At 34.0% G+C, this 26,111-nt stretch overlaps 1 protein-coding gene across 1 annotated transcript in view; it reads right to left on the reverse strand.

Moving 5' to 3' along the window:
* Positions 1-26,111, reverse strand: part of LOC123524979 (pyrokinin-1 receptor-like) — a 188,696-nt gene that overhangs the window by 155,779 nt on the left and 6,806 nt on the right. Inside the window, exon 2 of the mRNA XM_045303637.2 lies at positions 10,499-10,544. The gene's annotated coding sequence lies outside the window, so the exon portion shown is untranslated. The remainder of the gene's footprint in view (positions 1-10,498; positions 10,545-26,111) is intronic.

The following is a 26,111-nucleotide window of genomic DNA, read 5'->3' on the forward strand; positions in this document are numbered from 1 at the left end:
TTACCTCACCTGATTTGCCATATGAGGCGAATGGAAACGGCTGGCACTTTCTGAGTATGTGAAGTTAACTGATGTAGTTCATTCACATTCACGTAATTTGAGTGACAAATGAAAACAGCTTGTCATGCTGTAATGTCAATCTTTTGGATTTATCTCAAGACGGGGAAAATGGAATTCATTATCAAAACTCAATTTATATGTCAAATTTATTTTTTCTGTATCTTATTACCGATCAGTGTACGAGACAATAACAGTGCATAATGTAAAGTCAACAATACTGAGTTTCAAAAGCACACGGGCATCTGACACTGCGTATGATATATACGACAGCTCAAGGAAAAAACAGGCCCAAATATTGCGATCAAACTTAAAAACGTTATAACGAACTGTGTTCGTCTTCAGTGCGAATGTGTGAATTTAATTCACATCGGTTCTGTTTTATATATATATATATATATATATATATATATATATATATATATATACGAGGAAGTGCTATCGTTCGATATATCAACATGACATTTTTTGTTTTGAAGTTTAAAGCAAAGTCCTAAAAAGGTAATATAAATATATGTTCCTGATATGTTAAAACTGTTTTCACATACGAATACCTGGAAAATAGGACTATAACGTTTCTGTGGAAAACGCTTTCACACATTTAAAAAAAACAGTTATTCTACAAGAAATGCCCATTGTGTTGTATTTATATTGCAAATACATTGTTGCTTGTAATGTTTCAATTCCTATGGAACACATGTTAAGAATAAAGCAATCTAAAAAAAGGGAAATGTTTTTCTGGGTTGTTTATCTAACATTCAAGGAAAGTGCTCTAACATACAAATCCTAAATCATCAAAGTTTCTCTTGATGAATGCATTGGTAATCTGTTTAACTAACCAAGTCATTTTGGAGCTAATAATGCCAGCAAGCAAATGAATAGCACACTTCTGAGAAATACTACAAAATACATTCGCTGTATAATCAAAACCAAAATTTCATATCTTTTCTTAAAATTGCAAAATCAAACAAAACTATGTTTCTATAAAAATGAAAAATGGATATAAAATATAAAAATTGTATAAGTAACCCATACCAGTAAATCATCTGAGATGTTTTAAAGAGGCTGTTTGTGTGAATGAATATTCAGATTTCAGGAGAAAATGCTATCATAAATTTTGAGTGGCATTTACCCGATAAATTACAACAAATAATAAAGGCACACGTACAGAGGGTCATAAATATGATTTTTGCATATTGCTTCCAAGCCTTACAAATAAACGCAGACATTTATGAATTATTTCTTAATGAATTTGCGACTGACAAATCCAGTAAACATATAATGTTTCCAGGAATTAACAGTAATGAAAATAAGAATTTATAGTGTGGGAACTTTACAACACGGTCAGAAAAAAAGAAAAACAAGAGGGCCATGATGGCCCTATATCGCTCACCTGTTATCATTGCACTTAAGGACAAGTCTTCAAGGTCAAAAGATCATAACAGAAGAAAATATAGTTGAAATTTTCTTTAAGTAACTTTAAAAACAAGATTTGAAAACTTTTTGTAGAGGTCCACTAGGCAATGCTACATGTCAAATATCTAAGCTCTTCTGGTTTATTTTTAGAAAATTTTGAAGATTATTCTATGTACAATCAAGTACATGGGGCAGGGTCAATTTGACCCCAGGGGTCATGATTTGAATAAACTTTGTAAAAGTCTAATAGGCAATGCTACATGTCAAATATCTAAGATCTAGACCTTCTGGTTTATTTTTAGAATTTTTTTTAAAGATTTTCCTACGTAAAATCAAGTGACCCCTAGGGCGGAGTCAATTTTGACCCTGGGGGGAAAGGTTTGAATAAATTTTGTAGAAGTCCACTAGGCAATGCTACATGTCAAATATCTAGTCTCTAGGCCTTCTAGTTTATTTTTAGAAAATTTTTGAAGATTTTCCTATGTAAAATCAAGTGACCCCTGTGGCGTGGTCAATTTTGACCCAGGGGGTCATGATATGAACAAATTTTGTAGAGGTCCACTAGGTAATGCTACATGTGAAATATCTAAGCTCTAGGCCTTCTGGTTTATTTTTAGAAAACTTTTGAAGATTTTCCTATGTAAAGTCAAGTGACCCCTAGGGCGGGGTCAATTTTGACCCCCGGGTCATAATTTGAACAACTTTAGTAGAGGTCTACTAGGCAATGCTACATGTCAAATATCTAAGCTCTAGGGCTTCTGGTTTTTGAGAAGAAGATTTTTTAAATATTTTCCTATGTAAAATCAAGTGACCCCTGGGGCAGGGTCAATTTTGACCCCGGGGCCATGATTTGAACAAATTTTGTAGAGGTCCACTAGGCAATGCTACATGTGAAATATCTAAGCTCTAGGCCTTCTGGTTTATTTTTAGAAATTTTTGAAGATTTTCCTATGTAAAATCAAGTGACCCGTGGGGCGGGGTCAATTTTGACCCCGGGGTCATGATTTGAACAACTTTAGTAGAGGTCCACTAGGCAATGCTACATGTCAAATATCTAAGCTCTAAGGCTTCTGGTTTTAGAGAAGAAGATTTTTTAAGATTTTCTTATGTAAAATCAAGTGACCCCTGGGGCGGGGTCAATTTTGACCCCGGGGTCATGATTTGAACAAAATTGGTAGAGGTCCACTAGGCAATGCTTCACACCAAATATCTAAGCTCTAGGGCTTCTGGTTTTTGAGAAGAAGATTTTTAAAGTTTTTCCTTTCGGTTGCCATGGCAACCAGTGTTCTGCATGGAATTCAATTCTTTGAACAATTTTGAAAGGGGGCCATCCAAGGAACATCCCTGTGAAGTTTCATCAAAATTGGCCTGTTGGTTTAGGAGGAGATGTTGTTTAAAGGAAAGTGTGGACGGACGACGGACGGACGGACGGACGGACAGACGGACGGACGGACGGACGGACGGACGCCGGACGGTGAGCGATCACAATACCTCACCCTGAGCACTTTGTGCTCAGGTGAGCTAAAAAAACACGTTTCATCGAATTGAATAATATATGTATGAGGAGGCTGTGTCTGTGCAAGAGAAGTTATGGAAAAGTGCAACACCACTCATGCTCCTTTAAGAATTAGAAATCTTGAAAACTCGCACCTTGTTCAATCACACGTACAAAAGCGCCGATTCACATTATGAACCGCTGTTTTATGGCTTACAAACGTCGTCACGGTTTTGCAGCAAATTAATTCGGCTAAACTTTAACCAGTCCGGAACTCGTGTTATTTCTGAATTTTTCTGACAATTCTTTAGAGTCTTTGTAACATGTATAACTGCAACGTATTTTGATGCATCAGCTGCAATACAGATATATCTGATCAATTATTAATCTCGTAGAGAAGTTTAAAACCATATACCCAAACAATCATTTTGGCAAAAGAAATACACGGTCTGTACTGCCATTTCAGTACGAAATAGTTGAATGGCAGAATATACAATATTTGAAATGAAAAACAACTTCCAAGGAAAGCAATATATGAATTCTGCAGAAATTGTTGTCGAACAAGTAAATGTTTTAGGTAGATTTTAATGACGTTAAAATAATTGGAACACGTAATTCGTGAATGTGTGTCTGATTTCCTAGAACAGGCAAAGTAAAACAATTAGAAAGTTGTGAATTGTAGCTTGTTTTATACTGTTTCTTAATTTTCACAAATGGCGAAATTATATATACATGTATATATATCTTAAGTTCATTAAACCGGGATGCATAATCATGCATTGTATAACTTTTGACATCTGGAGATGTTCACAGTCGTTGATAAAATCTGTGGAGAAGCTGTGTGAGGTAGTATTATTCCAATAATGTTTCATTTGGAATCTATCATCCTTGTCAAAACCACAGCTTACGCAATAAGACAGAACCGCACTAAGGTAAGCTTACTAGAATGTGAATTATGTCATTCATTTTCTCATTTTACCAAACCTAAATATTATTCTTTTCTTGCACATATACAAGTGCATATACGTTATATTAGAAAATTTAAATCTCCTCTCCTCAAAATATCCAAAGTCTTTCTCTAAACGAGTTTGAGTAAAAACGTGTCTTGTACATATATTTTGTGAAAGTGTTCTTTGATTTGATTAACTAACCTGAGAAATGTAGATTTCAAGCAATCTGGTTGTATCTTTAAAGAAACAGAATGGCAGTAGGTTATTTACTGATGTTTTTAACATGCTTTAAGATGTTTTTCTTTTTGACATCTTAACTCTTCTTGAACATATTATACATAACTGGATATCAAAACATATTCTATATATCTCGAAAAAACAAACAGAATGGCGGAGCTAACATGTCCTGAAAGGCCTTTCTATAAAATGAGTTATCTTCACATATTTGTTCTTATTAACATGAAAGTGATGAACCATTTCTTCAATGCGTGTGCAAGATTAAAGTATTTATCTAAAATAAGACAAATGTCACTGAAAGATATTAAGGTCCCGCAAGGGCATCTTCGGTCTTCTAGTTTGAGAATCTAAACCAAACACATCAAACAAATCGTTTAATCAATTTAACATGTCTTCATTCAGCATCTCAAAGAAGATAAAAAACTAGACTTATTGTGAAAATAAAAATGAGTAATTACGCAGATAATCTTTATGAGAGTGAAATTACTCCTTCAGAAAATGTCAGGCATCTATCAGCGATATTTACCGTTATCTTTCGAATGTTAGCTGATGTCCGCAGCATGCGTTAAACCTGTCTGTCTTGCTAAATACCCACAAGTTCTGATTAAGTTATATTTTCAACACAAATTACAAACAGATGTTCGTCTAACAGACTTTTGTGTGCTTTAGTGCTGGTAATTTGATATGAGAAGGATGTTGCCTCCAGTGCTCTTAATTTGATATGCACTTTCCGTTAACGATTTGATAGGGGTTCGATTTACGATATATGCTACTGGTTGCATTTTTTTTTTCTTAGTGTAACCAGGGATTCTACTTTGACGGTGTTACCTTTGCTTAAAATACTGATAAACTTAATAGGAAGGAAAAGAAAATATCATTATAATAATTGGGACTGTTAGTATCCCTACCTGGCAAAAGGTGGGGTCAGTATAATGAATGGGGACGGAGATTTTCTACAAACCACACAAATTGAGGGTCACTACCAAACTTAATAATAGTTTTGTTTTGTCCCTACTTCTTTTTACCTTTAAACGACATGAAAACCTACTGGCTCTCCACAGACATATAGGTGGTCATCATGTGACAACATTACTACTGTAAAATAACAGCATCAGTTTTGTCTTTATTAACAATAGGTGTTGAGATTAAAAGAAGCCCTCAAGTCTACATGTGTGAAAAGATCCTTGTGAGGCAAAAACTGCAACCAAGCAATATCACACATGGTTTAATTGCTGTGTTTTGGGTGTTCTGTGCTTCCGAGATATCTACCCTTACCGTTTACGATTTAGGTCTGTTCATGAGAGGTAATGAAATGTGCAACATCCCTCAAGCTCCCTAGTTCCAGTTTATCATTGTAAACTTGAATGTTCTAAATGGTCATAAAGGGCCATGAAATGAATCCAAAATCGTGCATACTTTTTACAGCCGCCCCACGGCACTTAAAGACTGTTACTGTCCAGTCTGCTATAATCTATAATGAGCAATTGTGATAATACTTGACTCGTTCAATTCATGTTGAACGTCTTCAGCTTTCCTATTACAGACATTCTCAATTTTAAAAATGGTTATTACAATCAGAATTCAATAACTGTCTTCATCAAATTGTATGGCAGTCGATTCTATATTGAATGAAAATATGATATGTTAAAATTTCAAAGATAAATGTGACTGGCAATATAACTTACACTATTGCATAATATAAGGAGATGTAAATGCCAGTCAGATCTATAGATCTATCATTGACAAACGTACCATTTCCATCATCGGCGCTACTGTTGATCGGTTGGCTGATTTTGACGGGGGGTCGGAACTGCGTTTATTTGAATTAGAAATATAATTTGATTGTACAAAATTCATACTATGATGAACAAAGTTTTTATATTGTGAAAGCAATAACATAAATTGGTTTTTAGTTGATAAAGACCCAAGAGCAACTGCAACACTCAGTATAGTAGTTAATATTGCACTTTCTTTAAAGGACTGGCCATCATCTTTTATTGTATGTCACTCCTTGTTTTGATAGCTGTACATGGACTTAGTTCAAAGGACTAGCTGCACAACCTCTCAATATATTTTTTGTTTTGTTTTGTTTTGAGTAAATCGTACAGAATTCATTCATTGCAAAGAACGGTACTTTCCAAAATCAACACATAATCAATGTCACTTTCAAAACATCCGTCAGTCATTGAAGACCATACAATTATTACATTTTGATTTAAAATGTACTAAGACGTATTGATGAAAACGGAATTTCTAATTCACAAAAAATCGTTTAAAACCATTTTCTTTGAGGTAACGTATGTTATCTATCATACTAACAAAAGGACGTTAATTGCATTTTGAACAAAAATGTACTGATTTGTTTTGGCTAATAAATTAATATGCAACCGCCCGCTTAGCTCTGTAGGGAGAGCGCAGATCTACGGATCGCGGTCTCGTGAATTCGATCCCCGGGCGGGGCATAACTAAAATACTGTTAAAACCCAAACCAAACAAACAAGATTAATATGCAGTTTGCAACTGAAATAGGATTTCAATGACTGTACCCTTTTCGATAATACTCAAAGTTATACTTGTATTTACGTTTATGATGGAACATTACTGAAAACAAATTTTGGTATCTTCTCTGAAATAAAGAGAAAAACGTATGTGCCAGACTGAAATTACTGATAAACGTAACTGTTACTTTTCGAAGCTATCACATTAATTTAAACATAACTGTAAAAGTTGACAGTTGAAATTGAGAGAATGCCTCTGTCTGTTGTTCATCACTCTTTTTGTATTGTAATTCATGATCAGTTAAGTCACACGCGCCGCCTAACATTTTCCTTAATACTTCAATGTTGTAACGTACGTAAAGCGATACACAAAATCTTGTCTGATAACACAGTTGTAGGTAAGACAGGCCGACCGACTTTTCTGCGTTCCCTATTGTGGGGTGTGCCATTTAGTGTACATATTTTCAAAACAGTTGCACAATGGATACTCCAGTACTTCTTATCTTTCATGTCAATCTACAAACCGATTTGAAGGTAGAAGAGTAGATCTGTTTTGTTTTCCTTGGCGTGCAAACATCTTTTATTCCGGTTTCCAATTTAGCACCTTATTGATGTTAATACGATAATCTTCTTTTCTGAGGCAAGAATGAGGCAGGAGAAATGTAAGTAAAACTCCGTGATACATGAACACATGATTGTGCTAATTTGCTAGAACTTTCTATCAATCATACATGTTTATCTATGCATTCTGCGTACAATTCGTCGCTCAAACAACGTTGGAACCATCTGCACTGACAAAGCGAAATCAAGTGTGTGTGTGCGTGTGTGTGTGTCAGTGTCGAGAGGCGGGGACGGAAAGTAGGAATCAAAAACATGAATAGGCTGATGCTACTTTTTTTATGTTACTTGTTTTGACATAATACAGACTTAGACTTCCTGTTCTGTAACTTTCTAACAGCTAGATGTTGTTTTCATGACGTAGGTCACTGGTTTGTTCAAGATTATTGTTAATTTGTTCAAGATTATTGTTAATAAAAATTGTAAACTTGTTGATCTTTATGCAATGTTGTCAATTTTATATTACCCTGACATTCGAAACAAAAAAACAGATCTGTCAATATCTGGGGTTTATTTTTCCATTTCGATAACGTATGTATGTTGGACATAGACCAAACAGGTTTTAAGAAACTAGGGTCACTTAAAGTCCGACAGGGGCACATGTTATTTTATCTTAAAGGTTAATTTGTGGTACCTCGGTCTATATCAGTACAAAGTAACTGTACGAGTCATAATTATTTTGAATTACATCTCAGACGCTAAAACTATCAAAAGCTATTGCACAGGCTTAACTTTAACGTGGTGATGTTAACAGTTATTCTGTTGTGGGATGTTTTGATCATATAGGTTAAGTAACATTGTGTGGGGTAAACTATATAAACAATTAAAGTCGTTTGAATAACAAAAAATATGTGACATGTGTAAACCACTATCATTTTTCTGACGTCAACAGCCTTTGTTGCATAAGAATAGTTATATTCCAGATGAACACATGTGTGAACCAACATGGCGCTTAATGGACTTCGACACTTATGTTTGCTTTCCAGAAAGATGAAATCTCTGGAAGCTTTGTTTGTTATTCAGTTGTTCGTAACTAAAATCTGAGCAGCATTAAAGTTGGTCAATCAGATTTCGGTCAACACCAATGGATTTTTTCGAAACTTAAGTAACTGGTCATTGACATTTATTTATGTTGATCAGGTTCTTGATACATGTCAGATTTCCACTGGAAGTATCTTTAAAATTTGATTTTCCTATCCTAGTTGCCCAACCAAGATAATTTAGCATAAGTATAAATTTAGGAAACATATTTTGCTTAAGGAATAATATGAATATAATCAATATTGTATTAAAGGTGTCAAATATCGGCATTGATAAGTACATATTTTGCCAAAATTTATAAAAAAGCAAGTTTATAAAATTATTATTACCTCCCTTTTGGTTGCGCAACCAAGATAGATTAAAGAAAGATGAATTATGAAGCTACACGCTTTTTCAAAACTTGATTTTTGTTTCAGGCAGTTGAAATATCTCAACATTTGTCAAATGCAAATGTTAAACTAAAAATGATATTGAAATCGAAAGAAATAGTCCATTTTTTTAAATACCTTTATATTAAAGGGAGGTAATTACAAAAATTCATAAAAGTGATAAAATATACATTTCTAATAGACATCTAACTCGATGTAATGGGTCTTTTTGTTCCTTACATAAATGTTTAACAGAATATATCAAAACTGAAAAATGTCATAATATGCTGCTCAAATGTGCTTGACCACCTTTAAATAGGTATTAAAGCTTTTTTGTTTCAAATCAAATTCAATGATATATCAAAATTTACACTAACTATAATAATTTACCGACATTTTGAAGCTATTTTTTGCACTTGAAATACGTTTATGTTCTTAATCCAAAAAGTCGCTTTATGTTTCTTGTTAGATAGCACTGAGAGATAATTAATGAGAGATATTTATATTACGCTAGGATAAAGATATCAAAAGAATACTGATACTGCTCAAAGGGACAGAAAACATTTCAGGACTGAGCGCCCATGGTACAGTTTCTTCTTACAAACCATTGGTATATATTACATCATTACATCAAATTACTATAAGGTTGTCAGGCATTTAGTTACATGTATCAAGTCAAATCAATCCTATACTTTCAGGGAATGAATTCAGTTTAAATAGTGTCCATCGGACTTCCCCATTTCAATTTATAACACAACAATTGCTGTAAATGTTTTACTTTCTTAGACATATCTATCTGCGTATCAATTACTAATTTGATTGTTCCAGTTTCACGTCGAGCACTTCTTAAATTTCCAAAACGGTTGTCTGTTGCTTAGAATTACAGAATGTCTGTAAATCCTGTTTGCCCGCGTGATATCAAAGTGCCCCCTCGGGAGTCCTATCAAAGTGTGATTAATAATACATTTTCAGATTGACACAGCAAACTGTTTCCGAAGTGAGTGCGTATAAGGTTACAGGCAAACAAATAAGATTTTAGAGTTGCTCTGAATGTTTATTTCCAGATATCTGAGAAAAAATGTATGTAATAAATTAAGCTTGAGTTGCATATGATTCAATCACAAAATAAATAAAAAATATTTTATATAATAACTTCCTTTACTTCTGCATTAATACTACTTCTATAAAACATTATCATGTACGTTGGTTAATACATATCAACATCTCCGGAATTGTTGTCATCTTGTAACGGAAATGTTTGAAGGAAATAAACTTTGATATTTTAGACATGACTGCGTTGCTAGAAAGTGTGTGCATATTAGATATTTTAATGCCGGATTTCATTTATGCTAATGCAATACTATCAGACAATTACGAAAATCAAAATGGCATTTGCAAATTTTGGTTATTTCTGATTTCTTGCTAGATACCGTGGACCTAATGCATCTTTTTACACAAAAAAGTCCTAATGGAATCTTTGTCGACGGAATTTGTCACTTGCTCCAAGAGTTTTTTTAGAAACAGGCAGCAACGTGATGTATCAAAATTATATTCATCCCATATACTTTGAACGATGTACAGAAAGCATATTGGCTTAACAGAATTAGCACATGATTCTCTAAAAACACATTTAGAGAATAAAATGCAAAACAACAAAACTATCAGCAACATCTTTTGGAACAATATAATTCAACACAAGATTTAAGATAATTTTTCTCAAAACTTTACACAATTATTTCATAAAACATGGAAATGAAATTCCGTAGCAATTTCTAACAACTACTCGTTTTCTAAACAGAACAGTTAAACTTAACTTACATGAGATGATGGCAACCGTCTTCATAAGTTGATGTATCCGCAAAATCTGAGAAATGTAAAACAATCAGTTAATTTTAACACATCTTATTGTTAATAAAACCTCATTTTGCAAGTCTTTCAGATTGCAAGCACGTCTAGCTTTTGATTAAGATATTGAATATCGGGCTCCTCTGTTTCGGTAAATTCTGTAAAATGCACGCACCAGACGCAACAGCTAGAATACATTAGATATTTTCTGCAATAAATGTAACTCGGGCGTTACTAGCCTAAGGGGTTTTATCACGTAGATAGGGTTTTTACGAAATGGGATCAACATCAAACGATTTGCGATAGATAGTCAGTAAAGTTATAACAACATCTAAATGTGTTTTAAGAGCTCATTCTGGATGTACATTGTTTATATCATTATGTTTAGTGGTACTTGTATGAATAGTAATAATCAAGAAAATTAAACACTATCTCATTGTTAACTGAGCATGTCAGAAACGTGAATAAACATATTAGGCAGTCTAGTAATTTCTGAAATACATACATAACACAATAAGTGCTAAAATGCATTTGCAAAATAAATACTACTTTAAATTGTCTCGCGTTTGTTAGTAGATAATAGCAGAAAACGCTAACTCAGCTGTCTGAAGTTATTTCATTTTAGCTAGTGTTGTACTCTTAAATGTAAAACTGATATACCCCGAGATTGATCACCACGTGTCATTTTTGCAGCAGGATTAATATCACGAGACTTTCATCATATTCATTTAGCTAATTACTATCACATATTAAACAATAAACTTCAATTGTTTTGTATGTCATTGAAATGATGAACCTGCATGTAGTACAGACTGCCAAAACGTATTCAAAGCTGCAAAGTGCATTTACTGATAATGTGATATATATATATATATATATATATATATATATATATATGTATGCGTGTATAAATAATGTATGCGTGTATAAATAATGATATTTTGGCAAAAATGTTGTACCTATATCTCTGCATCTTATATGTGGCAGTCGTAATAATAATATCTGTCATGTGTTTACGAATCGGATAGAAATATCAGTCCCGAGGGCAACTGTGCATTGGGCAAACGAGGCTTGCCGGGGAAAAAAAACAACGTATATTGAATCAAGAAATATACTATAAGGAACGGAGAGAATCTATCAAATTTTACATAAACAATATTCATAATCAATGCATGAATCGCTAGTTGTGATCAACAGCACAAGAGTCATCTGGCATTGGGGTGCCAGATGGGTTTTGCCGGCATGGGAAAAATCACCGGAAAAGCCAGTCCGGTGTGCAAGAAAAACGTTTCCTTGAAAGATTGCTTTGGCATAATGAAGTCCATGACATTTTAATGTAATACGCCGGTGCTATGGGGCGTGAATGGAGTTGTACATTTCACTATCTCTCATGAACAGATGCAGACAAACCAAGATTGACATTATTTTGCCTGGTTACGTTCTATGCGTCAAAAGGATCTATTAGATTTTATTTCCTATAAAAGTGTTAGGAAGATGAAGATAAAATAGATACAAAAGTTGTTATCAAGTAAATCACTTTACTACCTGTACTAATGGTCGTTATGAGAGCGAACTGAGAGATGATTAGGCTTTTGGCGAGTTGACCCAAACTGAAGAAGTCATCTACTTACCATATGTTATTAAGGTCATACTGTACGTCCCAAATATATCTATTTAAAATAGGAAAGCGTTTACTGCCACGAACCCCTTTGACAATGATCTTATCACCATTAAAATAACAAGAAACATCAACTGACCACCAACAATTATCCTACAAGTTTACAGGTTGCTGGACAAGGAGCTAATAACTGCACTGATTTCATATTTTAGGGGTCATTACACGTACAACCGGCAATTGATTCAAGCGTCCTTGTGTAATTGATCGGAAAACGTTTTCAGATTCAGTCACATTTATTTTCCAGCTACAATGCCACTTTAACAAATACTTCTGATATACTCATTTTTAAAACAAATAGAATCATTTTCTTATCACAGGCAACCACCCCATCTCCTGTTTTGATGGAAATCGTTTCCAGTTTTGGAGTTTTCTAGCCCGACTTTCCTCTAGAATTACAGCAATCGTTTTCCGAAGTATTACAACCGTTTCCAATCACTTTAATAGAACGGAAACTATTCTTAGTTGCGTGACCACTGTGCTATTGATCTGTGACCTCAATTTCCCCAACATAATAGCTGTTATTTACGGATAAATGCCTGTTATGACGTTAAAGGGCGGTAAGCCTAAGCCTACTCAAGGTATTGAACGAAATCCGTTTCAGTCCCGCGGTCACTAAGCCATTGACCTACTGAATTTAAAATTAGATTGGGGCCATTTGAAGATTACCGGACATCTGTTAACAATGTCTGAGTGCTCCATGCTACAGCGTTCTCCAGGTATGGATAAGAAACCAGACGATTTACCGACCAACACAAAGACCGACCAACCTGTTCAAAACATTATTCCAAATTTCTTCGAAGAGTGCATAATTATCTATAACGTGTGTCAGAAATGTATACCTCTTAAGCGTCTCTAACAGCTCATAGATGCACATATGAAAGCAGTCTACACTGTGCATTCTACGTATGGGGTACATCAAATATCTGACATTGCATTTTATCGTATCTATTCAGCAGAATATGAACATAGACAGGTGAATATTTTACTTATGTCTGTCTCAAGACAAGTGTTAATTAATGTTTCAGAGGTAACTACTTAACGAAAAACAGACTTGAGTGTCAGCTAATATCAGAAGTTGATAGAAAATCGCTATGTTAAATGTAAAAATGATACCTTTAATTAGATTTTCGAAAATTAAGATTTTTATAATTTGCTGTTTCGTGCTGAATGTTTAGAAGGTTTCTTTATTATTGCATTATTTAAATTGTTCACTTGATTCCTTACAGAAATTTAACACCAGATATTCTACTGCATTAACAAATGAAAGTAAATATCTAAAATTTTAAAACAAGCAAATTCAGCATTTAATATTGCCCCCTTTTGTCGTTTTGTCAAATACAGTTTTCACTGAAATATTCGAAAATAGGCCCATGAATATGAATATACATGTGTTATTAACTTCAGTTATTAAACATTATCGTACACTTCAAAGCTGTATATAAGATTCTAATTAAAGTATATCTGCTAGTTAGTCATTTTCCAGAACCCATTAAAGACTTCTGAAACGCAAAATATGTGACAATATCATCGCGTTTACTTTAAACATTTTATTATGTTGATGTATAGAGCTAGGAAAACAAATTCCCAGATTTATGTATACGTCTTAGTATTAAAGGACGTGCGACGTGCAAGTTTATACTAACTGCCTTACTTCTATGAGTTGTTTAGAAGACAGTACTTTAATATAATCATTGAGAATAAACGGTACAGAAGAGTAGCCCTGTTTATACTTATGCGTACACTTTAATGTCATTGCATCAAAACGTAGTTAGAGACAACAGCTTGCTATATGAGCCGCCATTATGTACAGGACTGTGTATGTACAAACCGAGGACAAGGGTCGCGTTTTAAGAACGCAACATTCCTAAAATAGTATGTGGTTGTACAATTATGCGCAGAAATACACAGACGAGGGACTAAACAAACAAATAAAGGTACACAGTTTGCCATCACCTTATATCTCTTCGTGGCAAAACACCACTTTGGAGTTTAAAGCGTATTAACTGATTCTTAGCCCCAACCATGACGTGTCGTAAATAAATTTCATATTTGATTCAGATTTCATCATTTTTGCTTAAAAACTAGTTTTCTCATTGGATCCGTCCATGTGTTAGCGGGAAAAAAACAGGGCAATTTACTTGCTGTTAATACACGATTTTTATTTTTGAAATGCTTTTCCAGGGACGGACATATATCCTTGCGCAGACGGAAGTCTGTGTCTTATTTCTTCCAGAATATTTTCTTTTTTATACCATAAAGTGTGCGGTTTAATCCATAGTATGTTTTGCTTTATCAGTTACAAACCCAAAACGCACTGCCTCCAACAATGTACATATCCTTGTGATACTCGCTACTCCTTTTGTTTACTCCCTTTTTTAACGTTAGCGTCGTTCAATTTTTGACGATGACAGTGAATGTATTAAGCTGCGTGTAACTTGTGTGATTGTTTGTTTTTAGGAATCATATTAATGTTTTTGGGAAGTATCAGCCGGTATGTAATAGATACCGTCCGAATTGGAGGTATGCATCGCTATACTAACGCGAAGCGGCGAGGTATTTACGCTTTGCACGGGCTCAGGTTAGTATAGGAATGCATACCGACACACATAAGGCTAAGTATCTGACTTATACCCCAGTCACACATACGACGCGGATAGCTACGTTTAGCCACGGATAGAAACGTAGTAATCCGTATCGATCCGTACCTGAGCCGTACCTTAAAGTAGCAACCCGTATCAATTCGTACCAATCCGTACGGCTCAGGTACGGATCGAAACGGATTACTACGTTTCTATCTGTAGCTAAAGGTAGCTATCCGCGCCGTATGTGTGACTGTGGTATTACCGCATGGTCGTGTAAAGTACACAGGTATAATATAGAAGGGCCATCGGAGGTTGTGGCATGCAGAATAAAACAGGTTTGAATATTATATTTCGCAGAAATCAGATTGATAAACAACAACATAATTATGATGTGCACGCTGAATTTTTATCAATTGTTATCGCTACCATTACATATTTTCTTGTACAGTTCTTTAAAAATGAAAATCTGTGAAAATATCTATATGAATGTAATGAAAAATCGATGGTTCAAACAGCCAGTGCACCCAGTAAGCTCAGTAAGTTGATCAAAATACTTTGAACAAGTTAAAGCATAGCAAAAGTTCCTTCTAGGGCATATCTATATAAATATAAAATGATCATCTTGTAAAATTTTGGTTTCAATGTCTGTTTTATACTGCCAAACAATTTCAAGTAAGTATTTACGCTAGTTATTTAACATAAATTGTTAAATCCAACAACAAATTAAATCTGTTACCACTTTCAGTAGAGTAAATATGGCAATAAGACATTGACCCGGTTAATCATTTACGATTCGATGCGTGAATTTGTTGCGCATAATTAGAGGGTCGCAATGGGGTTTGTTTTCATATATTAACTATGCATTTCAAGGTAACGATAATATTTAGTTGTTTACATTTAAATTTGCTGATATATGTTTATCTGGTCGACTGAATGTATGTTATTTTCCTCAAGAATGGAGGAAATAACATCCTCGGGTTTAGTAATATGTAATCCACGGAACGCGTTCAGCCAGAGAGTCGCCTCAATTAGAAAAGAATAGTCTAACGTCAGAGGTTATTTCTAAGGTCACGGAGTTTTATTGGCCGGCTTGTAATGACAACAGCTTTCGGTATCAGTAGCTCAGTCAAGTGTGACTTACTAAACAATAATATTCCTTCTCAAGAGAAGGAATAATAAAGATGAAGCTAGTTCGATACCCGGGAGTGACGTTGTTCTATTAGACAGAAAACAATTGTTAGGAGTCATTTGTCATCCACCTATCTGTCGTGTGGAGAAGTTTCAGTTTGCATGTGGAGAACAAGTCAACACTGCATGTGTTAGGGTAAATGATCGCCGTTATATAACCGTTACTGCTGAATATTGTATTTAACATAAAACCAATCGTTCTTAACATTCATCTTCCCTACAAAGTAACTATGTGCTTGAAATATGCAGGCCAGCAGAATTAATTAAAAACAAAAACAGCTTTTCACTAATACTTAAAAGTTTATACATTTTATCGTATTTTAAAGTGGTCGTCCCCTAATATTCGTATAAAATTAAAACGATTTAGAATAAATTAAGCCCTGTTCGTACAGTAAGCCTGTCCGTTTGTGCAGTAGGAAGAGCACAAGGGCCACCAGTTCGATGCCCGTGTGCCTTGTGGCTTGACAGAAGACAGTGTGTCTTTTGTCCTCCACTTATGTGATACATTGATAATTTGTTGGTTATATGCGTAGAATGAGTATGAACCGACACTAGTTTTATTAACTGACCTCCATTGTAAAACTGAGATAATATTTGAAAAGTATTTAGCATTCAATCAATCAATCTGCTGAAAGGTTCTGAGATAATCAGCTTCGTTATATTCCCCAAGCCAAGGGTGCATATTTTGCTCGATCTCGTTTTTTATCATTAACTTGGGAAGGTCGAATTTATTGTATGTGGCGTTACGTATTTTTATTTCTATATATTCTTCTTGGAGAAAGCTATGTTATATGATAATTAGAAATAAAAACTAGTTTCAATATCAAAAATATTTTAAAAAATGATTAGAAATTTGCGTTGCCTTTACCTGAATAGTAAAGACATATATTTGCAATAATATGGAATTCGGTGAGGGGCATGGTAGTGTCTGGTACGATAAGACACGGGACATTTCGATGTCGTACCCTACTTTCGTGCAGCGTTCGGCGGCAATTTTTAACACGGCGCGCGCCTGTACGGCACAGATCCCTGACACATTAAGTACACCATTAGATTTATCAAAAGAAAAAAGTAGTATTTTTACCTATCCAAATCATGCTCGTTATATCCCGATCAAGCTTACAAACTCCGATCAGTAGATTTGAGATAGGCGCAACATAGTATTTTGTTATGTTTTAACACGAACATTTCAAATCCATACAGATTTATTTGTATATACCTGTACACTCCTTCGTCTTGAAAGAAACATTTTCTTCATATCAATACTTATAAATTAAAATTTACAAGCACATATAGTATTCTTGGATTAAATTTCATGTGGTCCAATTAGGGGACATGCCTTCAGCAGTTCAGATGTACATTGCAGTATCAAAGTACGTGAAACCCATGTAGTTGCATAAAATTGCAAATTAATATCAAAATTGATATTCTTAAACCAAGCGATAAATTGCAGCTACTTTCTTCCGTTTATATAAATCTTGAAAGCTATTCACTACGTTCGTGCTCATCCGTACTCTAAATGTAAAGTTATTATTCTTGACATTGTGTTTCCTGTTTACCAAAAAAGTAATATCCAAAATCATGGGTAATGTCATATTTGTAAAAACAAAACATGAGAAAAAAATCGTTTAAAAACCTTCAGTATATGTATATGCTTTAGGTATTGTTGTTGATATCAGGGCCCCGATTATGGATATTTAAAACTGTTTACCGTTTCCAAAAAAACAAACAAAAAACAACAGAATGGTAATTAAAATATGTACCTTCGATCTCGGGTGAGCTTCTTCAGACGTTAATTAACAAAAAACAGATGTTATCCCTACAGTAATATGAACTTGCATGTGACTGTTATTGTTTTATCTGCTACGGCTTCCGTCACGGCAAGTTAAATAATTCACTTTAAAAGATTCTGGAACATCTGTGAAACATTTGATTTAAAATGACCTCGGTTCCAGTGTTAAGTACGTTGCTCATCACTAAATGGTGTGTTTTATACCTATGCAATTTTATTCGCTAAATTTATCAACGGTTTATACCTTTTTTATTACATTTAGCAGTTATAAAAACCCATACATGTTTTAAGGGTCTTTCTAATTTCTAAACATGAATAGCCATGACACTGCTGGAAATGAAGCGCCACGTACGTAGCACACGCTTTTGTCTTTTAATTATTTATCTTTCAAGTAAAAACCCATGTTTTAAGACACTTTCTACTTAAGACGCGACAAATAAAACCCTTACAGGGGATCGATCCAATCGATTTTCGTCGCTAAGCGACCCTTCTACGTAACATGTGAGATAGAAAATGAAACTATACTATAAAATAAAAAAATAATGTCCTTCCGGCACGTGCACGGAGTATTTAGCTCGGATATTTTGGGGGAAGACGCTTTTTCGTTGTGTCAGTAAGCGTCTTCAGAATTTGTCGAGCCGCAACGTTTCGTACAATATATAAAAAGTTTCGCCCTATGGTATGCTTTATCGCCATACTAAATGGAAAGAATTTTCATGTGCAGCCATTTGTACGACTGGATGAATGGTGCTGGAAGGTGAAACTGAAGAAAACGAAAAATGGTAAACATAACTTATTTCCCATCTACAGAGGGTCATGTATATATCGAACATTTGATTAAGTGGACGATTTCGTAGATGAAGATAGATTATGAAATACAATATTTGCCAGATTCAAAAAGAAATACTTGGATAGAAATATGTAGGATGTAACCTCATTACATTTCCTATACGTAATACAGACGTAAATTTCAAAGCGTTTGATATAAATATTGCTTCTAGTGCAATTGTTCATTATAAAACATGTTTGTCTGAAAATAAGAATCATGGGTACTGGTTACTTTTCAGTTCTATGGGGAATAACGACATGAAAGATCACGCCGTACATAGTTTGGATAACTCGAAGGCAGATCCATTCCCGATTTAGGCAGTGCCTTATTTCCTATTATGTGTTCGAAATCTATATCAAAAGGGGTTCGCGGTAGCTGAGAGGTTCAGACAGCACTTCGCATCATTTTCCGTTCACTTATGTGGGTTTGAAACCTCTCTGGATATGGAATTATCCGTGTAAGGAATCCATCTGACTTACAAAAAAATGGCGATTTTACTCAGGTGCCCGCCTATGGCTAAACAATGCACAGAGCGGCCATGTGTGTCTTCTTCCAACATCACTCCGTCCGACCTGCATGTACATTGTGTCATTATGACTCTGAATGCAACAGAAATTATTCATAAAAACAAGCATTGTAAATAATGCAGTGATGTCTACAACATTCTGTTGATCATTTTATAATTGACTGATGCTTATCATTTCTAAGTACACGCCGTTAATGACATTTTTTTTGTTGCATGGACTTTTTTTTATAAATTAATCTTAATAATATAGCGTTTAGAACGAGATGCATACAAATTCTTTCCAAAAACTACCAAAACTTTTTTTTTCAACATGCAAATGTGTTGATTATACATATTATGAAACAAATAGTAGATTTCCTGAGAATCATGGTAAAGGTGGTACGTTAGCATCTAACAAGACACGAAATACAAACCTTTTAACCAAATAATTATGCAGGATTTGATTTTTTGCGATCGACATATTTTATGTTGGAAAGAGGTAGTTTTCATGCAGCATTTGCTACGTGTTTTGTTATGTCCGTTAACTATGCTGCGAAAAAATCTTTATTTTAATGATGTAATAAAATGTGTCTAACAACATCCGACAATGGTTAGATAACAGCAAAAAGCTAGCATTCTCTTAAACATGAAAACAAATGGGATAATGTTATAATAACGATTAGTCATAAAAGTTTCCAGAACGTTCTGTTTCAGTAGAGTTATTTTAACGACCTTTAGTAATATGTTTCAATATTGATTTTATAAATAGAATTACGAAACTCGACACACAAAAAGAAAGTAAATATATATATATATATATGCAGTGAACTAAAAGTGATTTATTTCTCACATCATATATGTGTTATGTAAACAGCTTTTAATTATGATAGAATATGACATTTACTAACAGAAAGCATTCCTCGCACATATCGTAGTTATGTATTAACGCATATGGACGTGTTCCTATATTATCCGCAGCTTTATCACATGAATACCGTATAAATACGTCTAAATAACTGAATACCGGCAGAGGTTTCAATTTGTGAATAACAATGTGTATATATGATCCTTTGCGCCACATTTCTCTAAACCATTGAAATATACAGAGTTAGTATAAATATGAGATAAAATACTAAAAATAGAAAATCTCTATGTATTTCTTTGATTGTCATTAACGGTAAATCCACGTGTTTCCTACTACAGTTTTCACTATAAAGAAGAAATAGGGGGCGGCAACTATATGATCGTTACATAGCCCTATTTATCTTGTAAGCTGGTGTGAAAAGGCTATAATCAATTCAGTAAACACGATGAACCACTTCAAAGATAAGAGGAAAAATTTTTCATGCAAGTAGGTATTTTACTTTGTATTCAAACAGTGATACCAAGGCCGTCAGTAAAACAACGTATCATCAAAGCAAGACCTAGACTTGTCATCCAGTGACGTAAAGTGTAACAAATCTCATTTTAACTTATATAGTACATATAACTGCATCATCTCTTTGTTTAATGTTCGAGTTTTTGCTCCGGACGACATTTTCTTGGAGGATCATGAGAAGTATCTGGATATTTGTAGAAAATGATAATTATCGAAATATATCTACTTAAATGATCAGACATTGGCCATAGGTTGGCATGTTATCCAAAAATTCATTTTAGCAAGTTAAATTCAAGTGAAATCGATTTCTGCCTGATCTATAAACCATTGGTATAAGTGTAGACATTCAGTGTTGTTATATTTTCTGGTCCTTTGGAATCATGGAGTCCATTCAACATTTGTGTAATATTGTTCCGCTTAGGCCGATGCCAAGTGTTGCACATTTCATTACCTCTCATGGACAGACTCAGTCAAACCGAGTCTCCTATTATTCTTCTTGGTTGCATTCTTTGCTTACAAAGGATCTTTTATAGATTTTGTAAAACACAGATATACATTCCTTCTTGAAAACACTGCCATTTATAAAGAAGGCAATATTTCTTTGTTTGAATTGACTCCATGACTCCTGTAACAACACTGAGTCTAATATGAACACTCAATAGCTTTAAATCGAAGTGAAATACACGATCTGCATAACAGAAGTTAGTAATGAAATACCGTATATCATCTTGGCTATTGCCTGAACAGATAAAATAATGTTGACTGAACTCTAAATATTTTTTTTTTCATATTATAAATAGATTCATAAATCTATATAAAGGCTAATTAGGTAATAAAACAAGTGGAGTCCCTCGTTGTTAAAGTTTTCATACTCACTTAATTCTATCATTTAAAAACAATTATCTTAGAGTCCTTGTGATTTTGTACTTGTATACTTACTTTGCATAACTAATGCCTTCAGTGCATGAAGCAATCTTCAACACCTGCCTGTACATTTACTAAGAAAGTAGATATTTGAAAAATTCCATCATGAGCATTTGCTGTCCAAAACGTTCAAGTATTCCAACAATTTAGATGCATTATGATGAAAGCAATCCAATGTCTAAATTCTTTCCCGTGTCACGGTCCATTTAGAAAAAGTTTAACCTTCAAAATTCAACAAAGAAACATACATAAAACACATTATAATATTCAGTTTTTGCAGGGTAAAGATAAACAACTGATAGGTCAGCTATCTCGGACGTTTTTAAACATAGAGCGAGAATGCAATGAAAGAAGTCATTAATATAATAGATGATTCCCCAGCCATTCAGCAGAATGTACCAAAACTCCATGTAGTAGGAGTCAGCAAGTTGGTATTACAGCTTATTTGTTTATTATAATATTGTTGCAACATAGTTATTTCCTCTTTTTTCTTTACAATATAGTTTTTAATTGTATGACATACAGTTATTAACTTCCCGGACTGTGTGAGCTTTAAAAAGCAATAAGTAATACCACATCATGTTTAATTTCTGACTAGCTCAGTTTAGTATGCAATGGTTTTTTTTTATCATGAAGGTAATTGCATTAAACGTATTTCGTATATACAGTGAACAAATTATGTGAAAAGATAGAACTCTTTGTGTGTGTCTAAAACAGGCAAAACTGCAACAGTTTTGCACAAACTGGGTAATTCCTGTATTAATATGGCGATTCACGTGGGATCATGCTGTTGGTAGACGTTTTTGATATGCTCGTCCTGGTAAAACGTTAACAAAAACGGTTCTCGAACCACTGCCATCAAACCAGAAACAAAAATACCATTGTACATGATACCCTACCCCTATATGCATTGTCTTAGCCATCATAAACGGGAATAAAGACTATCCCATTACAATTGCGCATTTCTCACCTAAAACACGCAATCGGAAATTTGTGCAGAACAACAGCCCATTCTGTTGATGAAAACTTAAAACATGCGTAGTTGCTCTGTAATTAAAAACATTTAGAAAAAGAGACGGGAGCAAGAATTCAGATGAATTATTAATTCTTAAGTATGCTTTGTACCTATTTCACGACTTGCATTGTAGCTGGGAAATTCGCAATTAAAATACACTAGTATTTTGCCGTTCACGACCATGCCTGTCATACTGTGTAAGGGGAGGTGTATCATGGGCAAAGGCATTTTATTTCTGGTCTATTACCAGTGCCCCGAATCGGTGGTTGTATTATCTGGGATGTTTTATTTAAATCGTTGTTTTTTTTCGGCGACGCCGTCTAAATTCGTTTTCGTTACCTATACCACGTGACTTCAGTTTGCAAATCAAACTACTTGATAACGTATTATAGATAATTTATCAAAATGGAAGATTTATGCAACACTCTGCCTGATTGGACGAGAGTGTCAATTTCTTTCACTCTATTGATTGTGCTACGCTGAGTGAAATGTAGACAAAGCGTTTATCCTAAACGACGCTGTTCACAGTTTTAAAGCTAACTTTGGTTCAGTATATTTAGCAAGAATACTGATATATCTCAAAATGATAAGTAAGTTTAATAAATATGATAAAAACATGTTGAAATACCAACATATATCAAATTAAAGAAAGAGCTGAATACGGTCTGCGTATCACATGAATAAGGGTGTGATAAGTCTTTTATGTAGAGAAGTGCTTTTTAAAAGATTTTCCTTGTTACAATTGTCGTCTGTATATGAAAAGGTTTCTTGCTTTTGTGACTTATTCAGATTGTATATTAAAATGAGTACTTGTTTGCTTTGATATATTTGTTATAAATTATTTAACTGATTTATTATATATGAATATTTTTCTTTAGTATGGTATGCAAATATTGAACTCAGTTGAAATCTGTTTTATTATATATATGCTATATAATGACTGAATCTCATTACACTGAAATGAAGGTACGCTGCATACAGTTTATCTATGTGATATAACTACGGTCAAACTTTGCTTATGAAACAGAAATATTGAAATAATTACAATTGTACGTTTTGCTTGACCTTCACTTTTTTTATAGGTGTGACGTCATTGTCCAAAGATTCTTGAATAGCGAATATGCTATTTGTTAAAGCGGGATCAGTTGGCCTATTTTAGAAATAAATAAAAATAATAAATAAAAAAATCCTTTAATTGATTTTTTCTCATGTATTCTAATCAAACTTAATTTGTAGCATCTTTATTAGGCCCGCAGCCAACTTTGTTCAGCTGGGACATTTGACCCCTTTTAGGGGCTGCTAGAGCTAAAACTAGAAATGACTTTATACAGCGTCTTATGAACAGCTTGCCATGGTGGATCTTTGTCATACTTGGTCTGGAGCATCATTATAAGGTCCTCTTCCAAATTTATTTATATAGGAACTTGGGCCCTATTAGTGACCACTATAGCTAAAAGTAGATATGCCTTTCTTCGCATTAACCACTAAAATGTAATGGATTTTTATCAAACTCGATGTGTAACAATATCGTAAGGTCTCCTGCTATTTTGTTACAAATGGGGATAGGGACCAATTTAGCTAAAAATATAAACACGTTTAATGACCTCTTCTCATGAACCGCTTTATGAATCTTCATCAAACTACTGCTGTAATTATTCGTCTAAGGATAAACGAAACAAAATTGCAACCCTACGAAACCTTTGCGAAAAATTAAAAGAGAACCATTTAAATTGTTAAAGTGCGGTGTTTAGTTTTGCAATTTGAAAAATGTTAGATGAAAGATAAATGTTAGATGAAAAATTCATAAACTTCTTTCCTTATTACAATTCGCCGACCATCATTTTTAAAGATATTTCTTGTTCACTACAAGTATCACTTTTAACCTACATTTAGCTAGCAATCAATTTTTAAATTTTGATACGCGCCTCGTGCTGTTTCCATATTGCGACTTAACCCTTGAAGATAATAGACAAACACCGCTTATAATAATAACTTTTTTTATTTAAATGAATTAGATTGAGAAAGTGAACATGCCAAATTTAGATATTAACTAAATCTTTATAAATATGTTCTGTGTACTTAACACAACTTGGCAGCCTAATATGTAATGTAAGACATAGCATTGCGATAAAAGGGAAATCTTTAAGTCAGTCTAGCTGTAAAATTATTTTGTCGGATTTTTTTCCCAGTTTCTGTTGAATTATAATTATAACTATTTTGGAGAAATATACGGACACTTGTATGCATTTCAAAGCTTTTTAAAGTTCATACTTATGTTTATATCAATACTTAACAGAGCAAATAATTGATGCTTTTATGACAATGTGAATTGTGCACTGTAACATGTAAAATAAGACGTATAGTGTTGTGAACTGAAAACCTAGGATTCACTGGAATATCAACTTGTCTCAGATTTGAATTGCATGAAAGATGTACTTCCAGGTTTTTAAGAAAAACATATCTACGTAAGGCCATATGTTATACAACATTATGTTTTACAAAAATCAACTAATTACAAAACCTGCCAATAATTTTAAACTTACGTATGATTTTTAGAAACTGCTGAGAGAAAACACTAGTTTGTTCCCGAATCTGCTATCAAGTAAAATGAAAATCTTTAGCAGAATGTACGTATTCATAACGTTAGTATTCGAACGCTGGAATTGTCTATGTACAGAAAAACATGATAACTTACAGCAGTATTAGTATTCAATTGGTAAGTTTTAAGCCGATTTTCAAAAGTAGTTTGGGTAAATAAGGTGAAAGTGGCCTTATAATCTTAACAGTATTCTAAGACGGTGCTGATTGTTTGTTACCGTAGGTAACTGATAACTTCTCCACATGACTCGAGATGAGGGACGCATGACTTTAAGCGCGCATTTCTTACAACTACAAAGAAATTCTTAAACATTATAACATTATATTAAAATGTGAGCTATTAGTTACACTGCTTGTTGGTGGCAGGATACGGGATATACGCTGTCGAGGAAATCCATATCAGGCGAGAGCGAAGCTTGATGATATGGATTTTCGAGACAGCGTATATCCCGTATCCTGTCACCAACAAGCTGTGTGACGATTTTATCTTGCCGACTACCCTTTACTTACATGCTATAATCGACACATTTTGTAAATTAACAAAGCTACTTACAGTGCAAATTGGAATCGTGCAATCATTTGTTTGGTCATCATGTTTTGTTTATAGTTGATTTACACCAGCCATAAAATGCACAATGACATGTATTTTGGTTAAATCACAAAACACAAAATCTCATTTACACAGGTTATGAACTGGTTTAGCTCAGAAACACAAAAAAAAACTTCTTGTTCCATCCCTTCGAAAATCACCAGATTTCACGATGTCACAAATGTCTTGATATTTCGGCTTTCATCCCGTTTCCTGTTAAATCATTAATCTTGCACGTAGATTAACTGATCCTACAACAAACGGCTGAGTAACAAATATGTCAAAATTCCTTTATTTTACGATGATTTAACTTCAAAACAAGATTTCAACGTCCGTGTCCCCATACAGAGTTATTCCGCTTTTACGGCTTACTTTTAAACTTCATGAACCTCAAGTTAAGTAGAATGAAATCGGCAAGAAAACACTAAGTTTACTCTCGGAAACGATACTATCGCTGGAGCTAATAATAATCTGACTTGATTCAATTACGCCAGCGGTGTGGCAGCCA

This window comes from Mercenaria mercenaria, chromosome 3, assembly GCF_021730395.1.
Source record: "Mercenaria mercenaria strain notata chromosome 3, MADL_Memer_1, whole genome shotgun sequence".
NCBI classification, from domain to species: Eukaryota; Metazoa; Mollusca; class Bivalvia; order Venerida; family Veneridae; genus Mercenaria; species Mercenaria mercenaria.